Source organism: Corvus hawaiiensis, chromosome 18 (genome assembly GCF_020740725.1).
Source record: "Corvus hawaiiensis isolate bCorHaw1 chromosome 18, bCorHaw1.pri.cur, whole genome shotgun sequence".
Lineage (NCBI taxonomy): Eukaryota > Metazoa > Chordata > Aves > Passeriformes > Corvidae > Corvus > Corvus hawaiiensis.
Genome location: NC_063230.1, coordinates 8,152,633 through 8,167,522, shown reverse-complemented (window position 1 = coordinate 8,167,522; position 14,890 = coordinate 8,152,633).

Here is a 14,890-nt window from a genome sequence, read left to right as displayed (position 1 = left end):
CCACACAACAGAGAAATGAGACAATAATTTAACAAAAAACCCAATACAAAACAAGAACCTAGAGACCTACAGTTACTGGTCAAACTCACAGGTCTTGACCACTTGACCACATGAAGATGACCATACAGACATCCTCAAGACCCTGTTCCATCATTGTGCCTTGGAATGTCAGAGGATAAGCCAAGTTAACAGTGTGGTTCCATAGGGAAGCCTTGAGGTAGTGGCTCCTGAGCCCAGTGCCAGACACAAACCCCCATGGAGGGGGAGCTGCCCACCTACACAAGTCATGGCTCCTGCTGCCTGGAGCCAGGAAACATCATCATCAAATGCTGGGGCTTGGTAAAACACAGGAGGTGGCTCAGCAAGCTGCTGACAGTAGACAAGGGTTAACCACAGCATTATTAGATCATAACACATCTGGAGAGTCTTATTGCTGGGGCAAACATTAATCTTCAGAGAAAGCTAAACATGCAAAATGAGATCTCACTGATGAGAAAGAACTGAAAGGGAGGTTGTACACAATGAAAATAATCCTAAATAACTTTTGAAAAGTTAGGCTGAAAAGGGCGAGAGGAAGTATTTTTCCATAAAAAATACCTGCCTCTCCTAGCCGACTGGGATCAGAGTAAGTGGAAAAATTATAAGCTGAACTTTTCCATTTTGAAGCATTTCTGTGATTGACCCAAGTTTCAATTAAAACGATGCTTGTTTATAGAAATGTCCAAGCTCTCCTTATTCCCAGAACTGTACTTAAATTGTGTTGATATAGATATCACATTACATTATTTCCCTGAAGACATGAATAAGAGCTAATGTAAATGCCAATTTAGTTTTAAGAATCCTGGGAGAATAACGCTTTGTCTGGCTTTATTTATGAAGGCCCTTATATATTTAAGCAGTCTGTAGTTTGCTTTGTTGGGCTCCAACTTAAGTAATTTGTTAATTTAAGAATATTCTGTGATTAGTTCAGTCTGAGTGTGTACCAAGGTTTTCTGGAGAGTAGTCATTTCATGGTGCACATGCACACTGGAAACAGCTACTTTGGTGTTTAGATTTCAAATTCAAGAGATACTTTTCCTGCACCTGGCTCCAGTGTCTTTTGTTGCTGGATGATCTCAACACGCGGCAGCAGAGCACAGGTATTTCATAAGGATTTCACATTTGAAGTGCACAAATGCTGTGTTTACAATTTCACAGAGAACCATGGTAACCACTGCAATATCTAAATATGGGTTACTGTACAGTTCATTCCATAATATCCATCCTGAGAAAAACAAAGAATCAAGTACCCACTAATGTTTGCACAATACGTTTTAGAGCGTAGAATTTCAGGCACTTTGGACAGCTTTGAAGCAAGTCTAGCTAAATTGCATTAGTAATTGAAAAAAACCAATCAGTGACTAATTAAATCCTCTTTCTGGAAACAGACTACTGGCTGAAGATTTATGTAGTAGACACTACACTGTGGTGTACTCATTGGAATTAATTTTTCCAATCACCAAGCTAGGATCCCTAAAATTGCTTCTCCATGGTAAAATAAGATCAAGGCTGGGTAGGTTTTTCCAATCTATGGTATTCTTTGCAAAAGAACAATACAGCATTTCCATTAAAAACTGCAGCATTTCTGTCTCAACCTCCATGCCTCTTCCTCTCAATTTCATTAGCTGCTCCCAGCGACAAATGATCAACTAATAGTAGCTCTGTAACAGTGCAGCCAAATTGAACATTACTCTTGGATTATAGAGAAATGAGTGTTGTATCTACTGGCTTGAATCAAAGGACAGTAAATCAGTGTTCCACTTCTGCACTGATTACACAAGTGTAGCTCGTGTAGCTTTTACAATACTTCCCCCCCACTCCAGTTTGCATCTCCTTCATGCTCTAAACTGGCTTGCACCACTTTATTGCTGTATTCCAGGCATCTTCCATGGCAAAACTCATGGTTTCCCTTTGTTGGCCTTGAAAAGTTTCCTTGTAGCTTATACACTAAGTAAGCACAGAAAACTTGTTCCAGGTCATCTCTCACAGGTCCCACAGAGATCCCCACACCACAGGGCCCTACAGCTGATTTCAGCTGAGAAGCACGTGATAGCAGAGTAAGTTGTTTACACAATAATGTTATGTGTATAATTAGCAACTATCCCAGGTAATGAACTTCAAAAATCAGATCTCTAAGGTCACCACATGTATTTATCTCTCAATTTAAGTTTTGTGTTTTCAGCAGTAACATTTCTTAGTTGACGTTACTAACAAATCAGTTGAGCTTGAACAATCTTGTAGAGATTGTTTCTATTTATAAAAGGATACACATGTGGCATACTTGGACAAACAAGGACAGTATTTAAATCAGCATCTTGAAAAGGACTGCAGACAAAAAAAAGAAAAATTGCTTGTATATTCTTGTACAAAGGCTGAGAGGCCCACCCTGATCTAATTGAGACACTCTCATTCCTACTTCCATATGACCTTAATCTCTGCTTATTAGGAAAAATAGAAAGGAGGTTGCTACTGGCATAAATCACACACTGTCTACAGCTGTAGCCCATGTACAGCAATAACTTCCACTACGGTAGCTCTTCTGCTTTTTTCAAACTGGATCTACAGTGAGCACTGAAATGCCACTGCAGTGGCTGCAGAAAGCTCTGCATCCACAGCTGAACACGTGTAGCCATTTACTGCCTTCCACAAACACGATTCTGCTTTTTACTTTCTCAAACTACAGAGGAAAAAAAAATATTCCCATTGATAATAAATACCAGGTTTTGTTCTAAAGGAATGAATTTTAATAGCTTTCAGAAATGTCCTGTATTGACAACTTTGCTGTTCCCCTTGGAAGCAAGATCATAAAATCAGCTAGTTAAAACCAGTAAAATGGAGGCTTCTTATAGCATTAAAAACAAAACAAAGCAAAAACTTTTCACACTTCAGTTAAACATATTTTCCTGTTGAGATTGCCCATCTTATCCTGCATGACAAGGTTGTCTAGATTCTATTTCCAAAAATTTTATAGCAAGATGAAACTGCCATGGCTTAAAAGGACATTTCTTTGTCATAACAAAAGTAAATATTTTTCAGAAGCTTACAGACATGACAACTGAGATGACTGAGGTCAACCAGGCAAGCGTTACCTCTTCTGGATTGCAGGTAGAGTGGACAGGAAAAGCCTGCCATTAAAGATGCATTTAACATGGAAAATGTTAAAGTATCTCAGGAGGCCAAACTGCACTACTTGAAATCAGTATGTGACTGAAGTCAGTTTTAAAATTCACCTGAATAAACTGATCCACACTTTTTTTGCACATTCTTCTTCCCCTGTATAGTGTCACCTGCGTGGCTGTCAGTGAAGCTGCTCCCTACCAGTTCCAGCGATTTCTCAGTTTGGCATACAGAAAGCAAAAACATAAAAGAAAAATCAGAAATACATTAATATTCCAAGTAGCGAAGAATGGTGTGGAAAGAACATTCAAGGAGGGCGGAATTTGTTCCTTTTCATAATTAGCATTACCACTATTAAATGGACCCCTAGCATAGCTAGAAACAGACAAGGTAGAGGGGCTTTGTGCTCCAAAGTTTTCAGAATGCCAAGGATATCTGATCTGACCATCTGATTAGGATGGGGGGGGGAGATGGATTGTGGAGTGGCAGTGTTTCCATGTGCTTTCACACACACCACAGCACACCTGGAACTTCTGGCATCACACAGCATAAGCAACTGCCACCAGAGCTCTCCAAATCCACAAGCAGCCTTCGGCAAGTTATTAGGCAGAAGCCAAACTGTAAGAAGGATGTAAGACCACACTCTAAGGCAAAATTCATGCTGTCCAGCAGCGTATCAAGATAAAACAATTTGAGCTACAATTTTATCTTTATTTTCTTTGTTGTGCATCTACTTCTCAGCATTCAGTTCTATTTCCTCTAGGCTGGTATAAAACACACCTGTGTTACAGATGAAGCTCCATACCATCTGTAATATACATTTCATCATTTGTTCTAACTGAAATCAGAACACTGAACTGGCAGAAGTGAGTATCTGCACAGCTGGAACTAAATACTTTAGGCAAGGAAAACATCTTTGGGTACAAATCAAATTCACTAAAGCAAAGATGATCTTCTATTAGCTTGACCTTTGCTAGTGACTAAACAAACCCAAGTCAAAACAGCAGACCATATTTTTCCCTTTTTGATCTGTGAACACTAGCAAGTCATAGGAGGAAAAGATCTATCGGACAGTTCAAGAACTCTAGGTACACATTTTTTTCATTATATATAGTTCATACTATATTCATATTATATTATATTCATATTATATTTTCATTAACTACCATCCAGGATGGTTACTATAGTTTTGAACTTTAAGGTGCTATTACCTGATTATTTATGGCTGTTCCAGTGCAGGATCAGATGACTGCAGGAAGGGGGTAGTGCCTATGATTTAAGAGGTGAATGCATCGTAAGTGCATCTGGATTCATATATATCTGACTACAGAAAGGCTGAGTCTTTCTAGTTCATTAAATACAGTAACATGATATACAAATGTGGGGGGAGCACAAATTTTTCTGTAAATATTCATCAATTGAAGCCAAGCTTTCCTCCCTGTTAAGGTAAATCTAGGAGCCCTGCTATGGAGCACAGTCTACCAGCCATTCTTCCTCCTTCTGCCATCTGAACAGCACAGGTTTAGCTATGTCTCTATTTTCTTTCGATCCCTACTGCAACTTCAGTTTCTCTTCTACACCAATTTATCACTCCTCAGTTTTTTCCTGAAGGTTATTGGTATTAGACTCCCTGTGCCACAGACTGCATTACAGTGCCAATTGCAGATGTCTGTGGTGTATATCTATGATTATCTCCCATTATGACTCTTAAGAACAAAGTTGTTCGCATCTTCAGTACTGACTGAATGTGTTTTCACCTTATTTGCGCTTTCACTTCACCCAGAAAATTACCCATTTTATTATCCCATTTCAAAAGATAATATACAGCAGTGTTACTACCATTATATCAAAGATGTAGTGGCACCTAGACCTTTGTTATGAATTACATGTTTCTGCTGTATTTCAAAGGTGCTCAAGAAGCTGCATGCTACGGAAAATAGTCTGAAAATGGGTATTTTATCAGAAACTTCAGGCCTACAATATTCAGTGAATGATGAGCTTTTTTTTCCTTACTCAAATGAGCCACAGTTTCCCCTTAAAACCATATGCTTTCAGCTGGCTGTGTAATCTCCAGACACAGGCACTGCAGCTGCAGAACTAACTCAGAAGTTCTCAGCACTAACACCTACAGTAAGTAGCCAACTTAAGCAGGTGAAGAGAACTATTAGCTCCAGAATAATTATAGAATCATTTAGGTTGGAAAAGTCCTTTTAGATCACTGATTCCAACTGTTCACAGGTGACATTCTACTTGCTGACAATTAAGCTAAATTCTCTGCTAATACTGAAGGTGCAGAACCTAAAATAAGGTGGCAAGTTCTTGAAACTCAGGGTCTTTGAATGAATACAATTAGGTTTACACCACAGCACTTGGTAGTCCAAGGCATAAGAACCCAGTCTTCATTGAAATTGGTTAATTTGTTATCTCTAACAAAAAGCCTTATGAGAAATACAAAGAAAAAATGGTTTTGGTAGAAATAAGTTCAGGTTTGCCAGGACTGAATCACTGGATTCGTGCTATGTTAAGAAGAATTGGTTCTTCCTTCATTACACTGTTTGATTTGCTCATATAAGTAAATTAACTTAATCATTCTACACAACATTATTGATATGTTCCTTCATAATGCTTAGAGTTAACGCTTGTTTACTCTCCCACTGTGACAAATCAGACCACCTACTCAGACACTGTATTTATTACTGAAGGAACACACATGGAGTGCTAAAAGCCTGTGATAATACAAGTGCAATATTTAGTTGCTTTTCCAGGCAATAATCTTGATAGCTAAATAGTTTAGTTCCCCCTCATAAAACCAGAAGAAATACAGCAGCGTTACAGTGAATCGTAAATGCTTAGCTGAGGAAAAAGAATAAAGGAGAATCTAAAATGGAATTTTCCTAAAGTATAACAGTACCACCGATCAGCACCACGATGAACTAATAGCGGACACTGTGTAATTCAAACACTCTTTATGTGCTGCTTTTTAGCAAAGGTGTTTGGAAAAAAAGTTAAAAATAAAGACCACATTGCTAAAAAGCTAACCCCGGCCTTCAAGTTCAAAGAGCTTTTCATCCAGCAGAAGATACTCATAATGTGTGGCATGAGCCCACAAACATGTCTCAGGGAGAAGCCAAGTCAGAGCCTCTGTTTTCATACGTGTTACTCAGAAATGTTTCCAGTGCCCTAAAAAGCTTATTTTTTTCTATTCAGTAAGTGGTTTAAAACCAACTATTATTCAGTTTTTCCACTGCACTGAAGTTGCTCAAATCTCTGACACCCTACTGAGGTGATCTGCACCCAAAATTTGATAGAAGTCCCATCCATCTTCAGTTTCGTGTGTTTATACACAGGTTACTTCATTAAGAGACACAGCAGCCTTAGAGTTTAATGACACAAATAAGGAATTAATAAATACACACGTAAATCTGCCTCTGATTAAGTTCTTGTGCTATGACAAGCAAGCATGGATTGTATCAAAAGCACCACTTAAAACAATTTTAGGCCAGTGTTTCAACTGCTGCATCTCAGAGCTCTATCCAACATCAAACGAGTTGTGCAAATCAACACACCTGAAAATTCAGGTCTATCTCAGCCTTTAGTAACATATCACAACAAAAAGATCTTCAGGAGACAAAACACTGCCTGTGGAAAAAGATAAAAAATGGAAATGCTCAGGAAAGGGGAAAAAACCCACCGCCACACAAAAGAAACTAATCTCATGCATATGGCTTGCTTTGATTCCACAACAAAGATAGATTTTACTAAAACTGCTCAGCATGAAAAACAACACCAATCCCATACAAAATCATCTGAGTATTTTTGAATGGACAGGACTTCAGATTCTGCCTGACAACAGTTGCTCAATTATGTGTTACTTTTATTACACACAAGACTTGGCAGCAGCAGAGAACGTATGTCTGGGACAATCCCTAAAAGATTTACTAACACTTCAAGATACACAGGCCAAGTTACAATATGGAGAGATCCTCAAAATACTTCATTTTGCATGTAATTATTCACTGATAACAGAGGGAGCAGAGCGAAGTTTCAGACTCGGTAACAGATTAAAACCGATTGCTTCTTCCATACCAATTGTAAAACGAACATCTCAGTTGATGTCCTGCTGCCAAAAGGATGTTTCAACAACAACTGTGTTACCAGGAAAGTCTCACATCACTAAGCAATTTGTAGCTCTACACTGGAAGTATCCTATGAAAACAAACATACAGCTTCCAAAACAACCTTAGCATAAATCCATTTCTCAAGCAGCCGGAAAAATAAATGCTGGCATTAAGGCCCCTTTTTTTATCATTTAATATTCGCCACTCCAATGTCAACCAAGTTCATCACAAAAGCCAACTTCTGTCCTGTGTTTGCCTATGAGCACCAAACTATAATTAGATGCCCAAATGATGAATGATAGGCTGATACTTGTACTAGCTCTTGAGGCTTGACCAGTTCTTGAAACAGTGTAATATCCTGAAATGATTTACCCGTACTTCATATCAAATGCATTGAAAACAAGCAAGGAAAAATCAAGGCACATTAAGTCAAGAGCAAAACTCAGTGTCAAAATCTGTTCCGATTTAAGAAACTGTTAGACAAAACAACATTTACATTTTATTCTGAATTCCTACATTGACATTACCATACCAGTGACGAGCATTTTGAAACATCGAGAATCATATCACAGCCAAACCACGAAAGATAATGACACAGACACATACTCCCACTCTTATAGAGCCTTCTGCTTCCAACAGCTTCACTGAGCTAAGTTAAAAAATAGCAATGGCAAAACAAGGAAAATAGAGTTCCAAAATAAGTGCGACAATAAATCTTAATATGCAATAGCCATGTTTTCATCTTCCCAAAGGCAGCTTAGTCAAAGCTCCTTTCAGAGCACAGTTTTGTAGCATCTCTGGAAACACTGACACCTCTGCAGGGAGGGTGCCGCTAAACGCACAGGGTTAGCGAGCTACAGAACTCGAGTGTATAGAAAGGGAAAGGAAACAGCCAAAGCACTACAGCACTCACATATTAATATAACTACAGGAGATCTGCAAGCCGACAGCCACAGCTCCCTTCTGCATTTAAGGGAGAAGGGAAGGAGTGAAGAGGAAACAGGGGAAAAGTTTCCTCGTCTTTCCGTCAAGCAAATGTAAATTTGTTCATTAGCTCCTCAATCTTTCAGGAACAGTTACATAAAGATATGTAAAATCAGTAATCCTTAGAAAAGGATTCCTTCCACTTCAAAAGGCTGTGCCGGATAAACCCTGAGACACGCCAGAGATTGACGGGAGAGGCCAGCTCTTCCTCCTGAAGCACAGAGACTCCAGCCAGCTGAGACACGGGCTGGATCCACGCCTGTCGGCACCGCGGAGGCTGGGGCTGCATTTCCCTCCCGTACACCAGCCCTGCACAGACGGGCAGAGGGGCTGCGGGGCTCTGGCATCTCTGATGCACACAGCCGGCAGCTGCGGGAGGCTGATGGGGTTTTACGTGCCATGAAATGGTGGATCTGACTGTCAGGCACATTTTATGATAGGGAGAGATCGTGAGCCTCTGCAAACCAAAGCCGGGCAGGGATAGCAAGAGGCAGGCGGGGAGCGGGACCAGCAGAGGCAGGGCCTGGAGGACTGTCAAGCCCAGCCGCCTCCCCCCGCCGGGCCGGGTGGCCCCAGCCCGGGCCCCCCCTCCGCCAGAGCGGTACTTACGTGAAAACAAAAAATAAAGTAGTCGAACCCACTAATAAGGCAGCTGCTGTGGAGACCGGGATGTATTTAGTAGGTTTAAACCTCTTTCCAGTGCTGCTGGGCATCCTGTAGTTTACACATCACTATGTAAATCCAACCCGAGAGGAGGGAGCCGGGAGGATGCGGGTCCCTCCGGCGCGGGGAGAGCGGGACCCGGGCGGCTGGGAGGGACGGGAGAGGGACGGGAGCAGCTGACCTCCAGCACAGGAAATCCCACCCACACCGCCCAGCCCACTCGGCTGATGTCAACCAGCCCCTTAAGGTAGCGCTGCGGGGAGATGGGAGCGGGGCGCGCAGGCAGCGCAGCCCCGCGGAAGGGCGGCCGGTGCGGGCAGTGACGGCCCCGGGGCGGCCGAGCCATCGCCGCTCGGGCCTCCCGCAGCGGGGCAGCCCCTGCGGACAGGGGTGTCTAGGTCTATCCTCTCTACAAGAAGCGCCCCCTCCTCCCCCGAAAAGAAAAATGGCAATGAACTGAGCTCCACAGGGCGCTGTGTGGGACGCTGAAGCTCCTGTAGCAGCTCCCTGTACAGCGGGGCTCTAGAGGGGGCTGCGGGCACGGCACCGCCGCAGCAGCCCCGGAGCGCAGCGGGGTCCGCGCAGGGAGCGGCTCCGAGCGGGGCCCTGCAGGACAGGGCGAGCTGCACACGAATCCTGCCTTGCTAGCTCAGGGAATAAACCCTACTTTTCATTCTGCTACAGCCAGAGTCACAGTATTAACGGAACTGCTGCACTCTGCCAAATGTAACTGATTCCAAGATGCATAACTGAGTGCAAACATAACTGAAATTACACTATAGTCTGTTCTTTAAAAAACTATCCATTAGCATCAGGACGCAGACAGAAGAGGTAATTTAAGGTAACAACAGAAAGTTCACCGAATCGGCTTTCCCAAGAGTAGTGTGTGAATGGCTCCTCTGTTCACACTCGGGGGCACCACGCAGCAGCTCGCCTCAGTCACAAGGACACCCTCCGATGGGAAGAAAGGTTCAAGGCCGCTCGGAAGTTTAGAAATCAAGACCAGGAGCTGCATGCATCTTGCTCCCTCCCTCCTGCTTTCTTTCTCAGCTAATCCCCCTTTTGCAGCTGCCAACATGCAGATAAGTAACCCCTGCCTAACACAAAAGCCACATTTGCAGCATCTGCTGGGTGTTGTTAAAAGCAAGCTTGCCCTAGAAGGCATACACTGCAGTGCTGTTCTGAAAGGACATTCATAATTTCTTGTTTCAAGAGACTTGATTAGTTCCACAGTCCTAAAAGTCTTAAGAACAGAACAAGTAAAACCCAACCAAAAATCTGTAAGGGTCCTCAGCTTTGCAGTTTGCAAACTGCCAACTCCCCCCTACCCCCCCCCCCCCCCCCCCAACAAAAACCAAATTTTGAGCATCAGCTTTAACAAAAGCAAAGCCAGCAAGTTCCAGCCTTAGGACATATGGCTATGTGAAATCTCAGCTTTTGCTAACAACTGCCCTGCTTAAAAAAAAAAAAAAAAAAAAAATCTTATCCAAAAGGGACTACAGCCAGAAGGCAACTTAAAATGATCTCCAGAGTTGGATTTTAAGGAATGGGAAGGACAACATCTACTGAAAGTTAGTTATTTTTGAATGCTTGGGGGATTGAATGTTTCCTTGCTTCACTACTCCTTGTCATGCTAGCTTATTAGAATTAATTATTCTCCAACCCCTTGTAAGTAATCAAAAGGTCAACAGTTTTACACAGAATCAGGCTCTGCATACTAAGCTGAAAGGCTTCAGGTACAGCTACATAAGCATGTTAAATCAGATCAAAGGCACACCTGGGAAGCAAATCTCTCCATCACCATCACTTACCAGGTCTGATGTGTATTGCTGAGTGGTCTTCAAGGAGCCAGCTGGGTCCCTTTTCAACAAAACTGGGCTGGAAGATCCATTTCAGGAGCACACCTAATGTTCTGGGCCACAAGTTAGTTTAGCACCACTTACTTGACAAAAGCAGAGACTTCATCACTTACTTACATCAGTTTAATCATCTTCTTCCTTCCCACTCAAGCAACAGTCTGGGTGAAGAATTTTAAATGCAAACAGAACTCTGACTAATTTTTCAGTGATATTTTTATTTTAATCTGGAAAATGTTATTCTAAGCAACATTATAGACTGTTTATGAAGTTTGGTCAGCATCCTGTAATGGATAGTATGAGAATTACTCAAATGCATTTCTTATGTCTTGAAAAATAGTAAAGAAGTTGTCTCCCAAGTGACAGTCATATCTGCATTTTTAGCATGGACCTGCAAGTTTCCTTTCTAGGTGAGCCACAGAAACATCCTGTCAAGTTTCTAGCATGAGCTGGTAAGCAATAGGCACAAGTTCATTTTAAGATACATATCTGGAGTATAAAGATTTATTTAAATTTCATTATTTTTAAAGATGAAGCCTTTCTGGGACAGTAACATTCCTTCATGTGAATAGAGGAGTTATTCTTAAGGAGACTATGCCTCCTCTGCACCTCATTATTTTCAGTTGTATTTTCCCCTAAGGACTCTTTCCTCCATAGAAAGTCTGCTTCTCAAAGACAGCTTTGCAAGTGGGGAGGATTCAGCACTTCTGCTCATTCCAGCCTTCAGAATGGTTTTCCCTTCATCACTCTGACACACTGATGCTGATCCAGTCTCACTGTATCAGCCCCCACTTATTGGGCCAATCTTTCAAGCCATTCCTGTTCTGAAAAGAGGCTCTCAGCAGCAAGCAACTTCGGCTTTTTTTTTTTTTTAATATCCCAATCACACAACACTTCTCTAGAGGGAGACTAAAGATAACTGAGTTATCAGGACACAAAGAATTGTACCTTTCATAGCCACAAGAAGAGGTGCATCTCCAAACTGAACTGATCTCAAAGATCACTGTGGGAGCCTGGTTTGAGCTGCACAATCATCCTGTGGATCACGACACCTGTGCTGTGCAGTCATGCAGACCCAGCATTTCCAAAAAACAGCTGAGACATTTCATTTTACAAGGCTACAGTGTTGGGCTTTGGGATTACTTTTTTCTGGTGCACATTGTAGATTACCTATCAGAAAGCAGTGATTTTCTGTAATTTTGTGTCCAACAGTTCCCACAGTTCACCTCATTTCCTTCCCACTAGCACTCCAGTTCTCAAGAATGCCCTGTTTTCAAGCCAGCACAAAGCACTGCTGAGCAACACTCAATCTCATTATTACAAGCCAAGTATATTTAAAGCAGTCAGATGACTTTACCTGTCAAACACTAAGGGTGTCTGAGGAGGACTTGACTAAAGCAGAACAGGCATGTCTCAGAATTGCTCTCCTGGAACACCTTTATTTCAAGGACTGCAGTTTCTGGATTCACACTACCTTATGAGCATGCCAGAAGATTCTGGCCGCACTGAGGTAAACAGCAAAGGCAGCATGAGTTAGGGAAAGATTTAATGACAAAGAACAAACACAGCTACAAAGAGCAATCTAAAAATAATCTAGCAGAGCATGGCTAGTAATTGCATGTCTTCTTGCAAGATTTTACTCTGAGGTTTTACCCCAAAGGAGGAAGGGCCAACCACAGAAGTTGTGTTGGAGCCACATGGCAGGGTACCCCTCTCGGAGCTGGTAAGATGAAAGGAAACTCACAACAGAGCAAGAATCAAGAAAGCCATGCAATTTTCATATCAAGTCATGGCACTAATTTTAGCTGGAAATCTTAGCTACGTGATTAAGAAAATTCTTTTATTTTGCACACTTGAAAGTACTGAAAATCCCTGGAATATTTTCTTGGTCACTTGCAAGTTAGCTCCTAGCTTGTATTTGCTGTTGCCATTAAACAGTGACCACAATAAATAATTATACTTTTCTTACTACAACAAATGTAGTTGCCAGCCCTTGTAGTATTCGTGACCTGCAAACTGTTCAGGGTCACTGGGAGAACCCTCAAGGATCACCAATTTGTTGTTTAGTAAAAGCTGGTTTTCCCCTCTAATTTGCAGTGCTCAGAACAGAGCCATCTGGATCATCTTGTGCTGCACAGTGCTGCCAGAAAGTGCCAGACAGTTCTAGGTACGAGCCAGGCCTAGTAAGTTACCCACTGGAACTTTAATTTGACAATTTTCATTTAGTTGTTCATTTCTTACCAGATAAATCAAGAAATTATTGCCTAATGATGACTTTTCAGTAGCTTTAACAGATAATACCACAAAATTTTCTAGATGATTCCAATAGATATTTTTCATGGGATGGCTTTTGCTCAGAACAGAGATGGAGTATTTCCCAACAGCAGTGACGAGGCATGTCAAGTTTCATTTACTATGAGACTTTGGTAACTCTGCAGACTGATTCTTAAATGATCCCCACAAAAAACTACTTACATCAGAATGAGGTAGACCTCCAGTTTTAAAGAGTCACTAACCATCCTGTTTAAAACCATTCCTTAAGTGCAATTCTCCTCCTCTAGAATGAAATATCACTCTAAATGATGCTGCTGAAACTCTGCAAGCCAACAGTGCTCAAAAACCAGCAAACAAGATGTTAAAACTGATAAGCACTGTTTATATGAAACAATGTTAACTTTAATTAGAATAGTTAGAATAGCTTGAGAAATATCCTCCAAACATACAAAATATTCAGTCATTTTAATGTCTAATCCATCTTTGTTGATGTTTACAATAGCCATAATTGCTTTTATGGAAAAACGTAACTACTTGAAATGAGGCCAGCCAGCACAACGTGAATAGGCAAGAGCTCATGACACCATTAGCTTCTGTTAGGTCATAAGCAAATTGCACATCTTGATACAACAGTTCATATCTACAATACAGTGAATCAGCTGATGTCAGTTTGTAGAGTCAAGACTGATAAACAACGAGCTGCACTTTTCCAGCTTGAAAGCTGGAAACATGTTTAAGACTGTAAAGCTGGTGAAACTCTTGCAGTAGTCAGACACCTTCCACAAAAGAAGTTTGCTGCACGTAACATCTGATCCAGATTTGTGCCAGCACCTTCTTTGTACTTAAAACATTACATTGGTGTAACAGAAAATACACCCCACAAACATTACCTGTACCATTAATACTTTACAAAAAACCATCTGATCTGATGTATGTTGCATTTTCACTAGGAGACTATAGCAAACTGGTTTGACAAGTCTTCCAAATATGAACAGGTCTTAAGTCAGTGGTTGGTGTCTAATGTGACTTAAGTGGACAGATATTCCATACTTAAATTTGCATATTATAAAAATACAGTGGGCATAAATCTAATGCATAGCTGTAGGTACTAACACTACTCAGCTCTTAAATATTAGGAAGATTTTTGCTCCTGTGCTTGTCAGTTTTCACAGCCTCAAGATTTATTTCCTTATTCTTACTTGCTCAAGCTGCTTACTTGAGAAGCACCTTGTTTTCACAAGCACTAGAGTCTTGACAAATCACTTGCATGTAGAATCCATTCTACAGCTGATCATTTCAAACTTTTCTTCATCAAGCAAACCACTTCTGATCTGTTGCAGTTAAGTTTTCCTTAGCTTCTTACTCTGAAAATGATACTGTCAAAGATTTAGCTAAGGTTGGTAAAAAACTGGTAATTCCTTTTCTTTCTATTTTCAAGAGTAATTCTAGCTAAATCTAATTAGGAAGACCTTTAAAATAGATCCTAAATAAACCATCATAAAATAAAATAAAATCCTTTATACACACCTCACTTCACTGAACTAGTGTAAGTTTACACATGAACTCAGCAATGTAAAAACACTTTGAAATTAGTTTGGCTAATCAAAATTAAGACATTGGCTTGCCATGGACACCTCAGAAAATACAGCTTGCTAGAAACAACCTGGAGCAGCCAGGACAGATGGGTGTCCTGGGAACAGGAGGGCATAAATAAAGACAGCAAAGGGAAGTTAACTGGAGAGGTTTAGGGTTGTTAAAATAACCACCCACTGTTTAAGGACTTGGCACTGAAAGCCAATGGCAATTTGTACAGATCAAGAACCAGCAGGGCAGTTTATA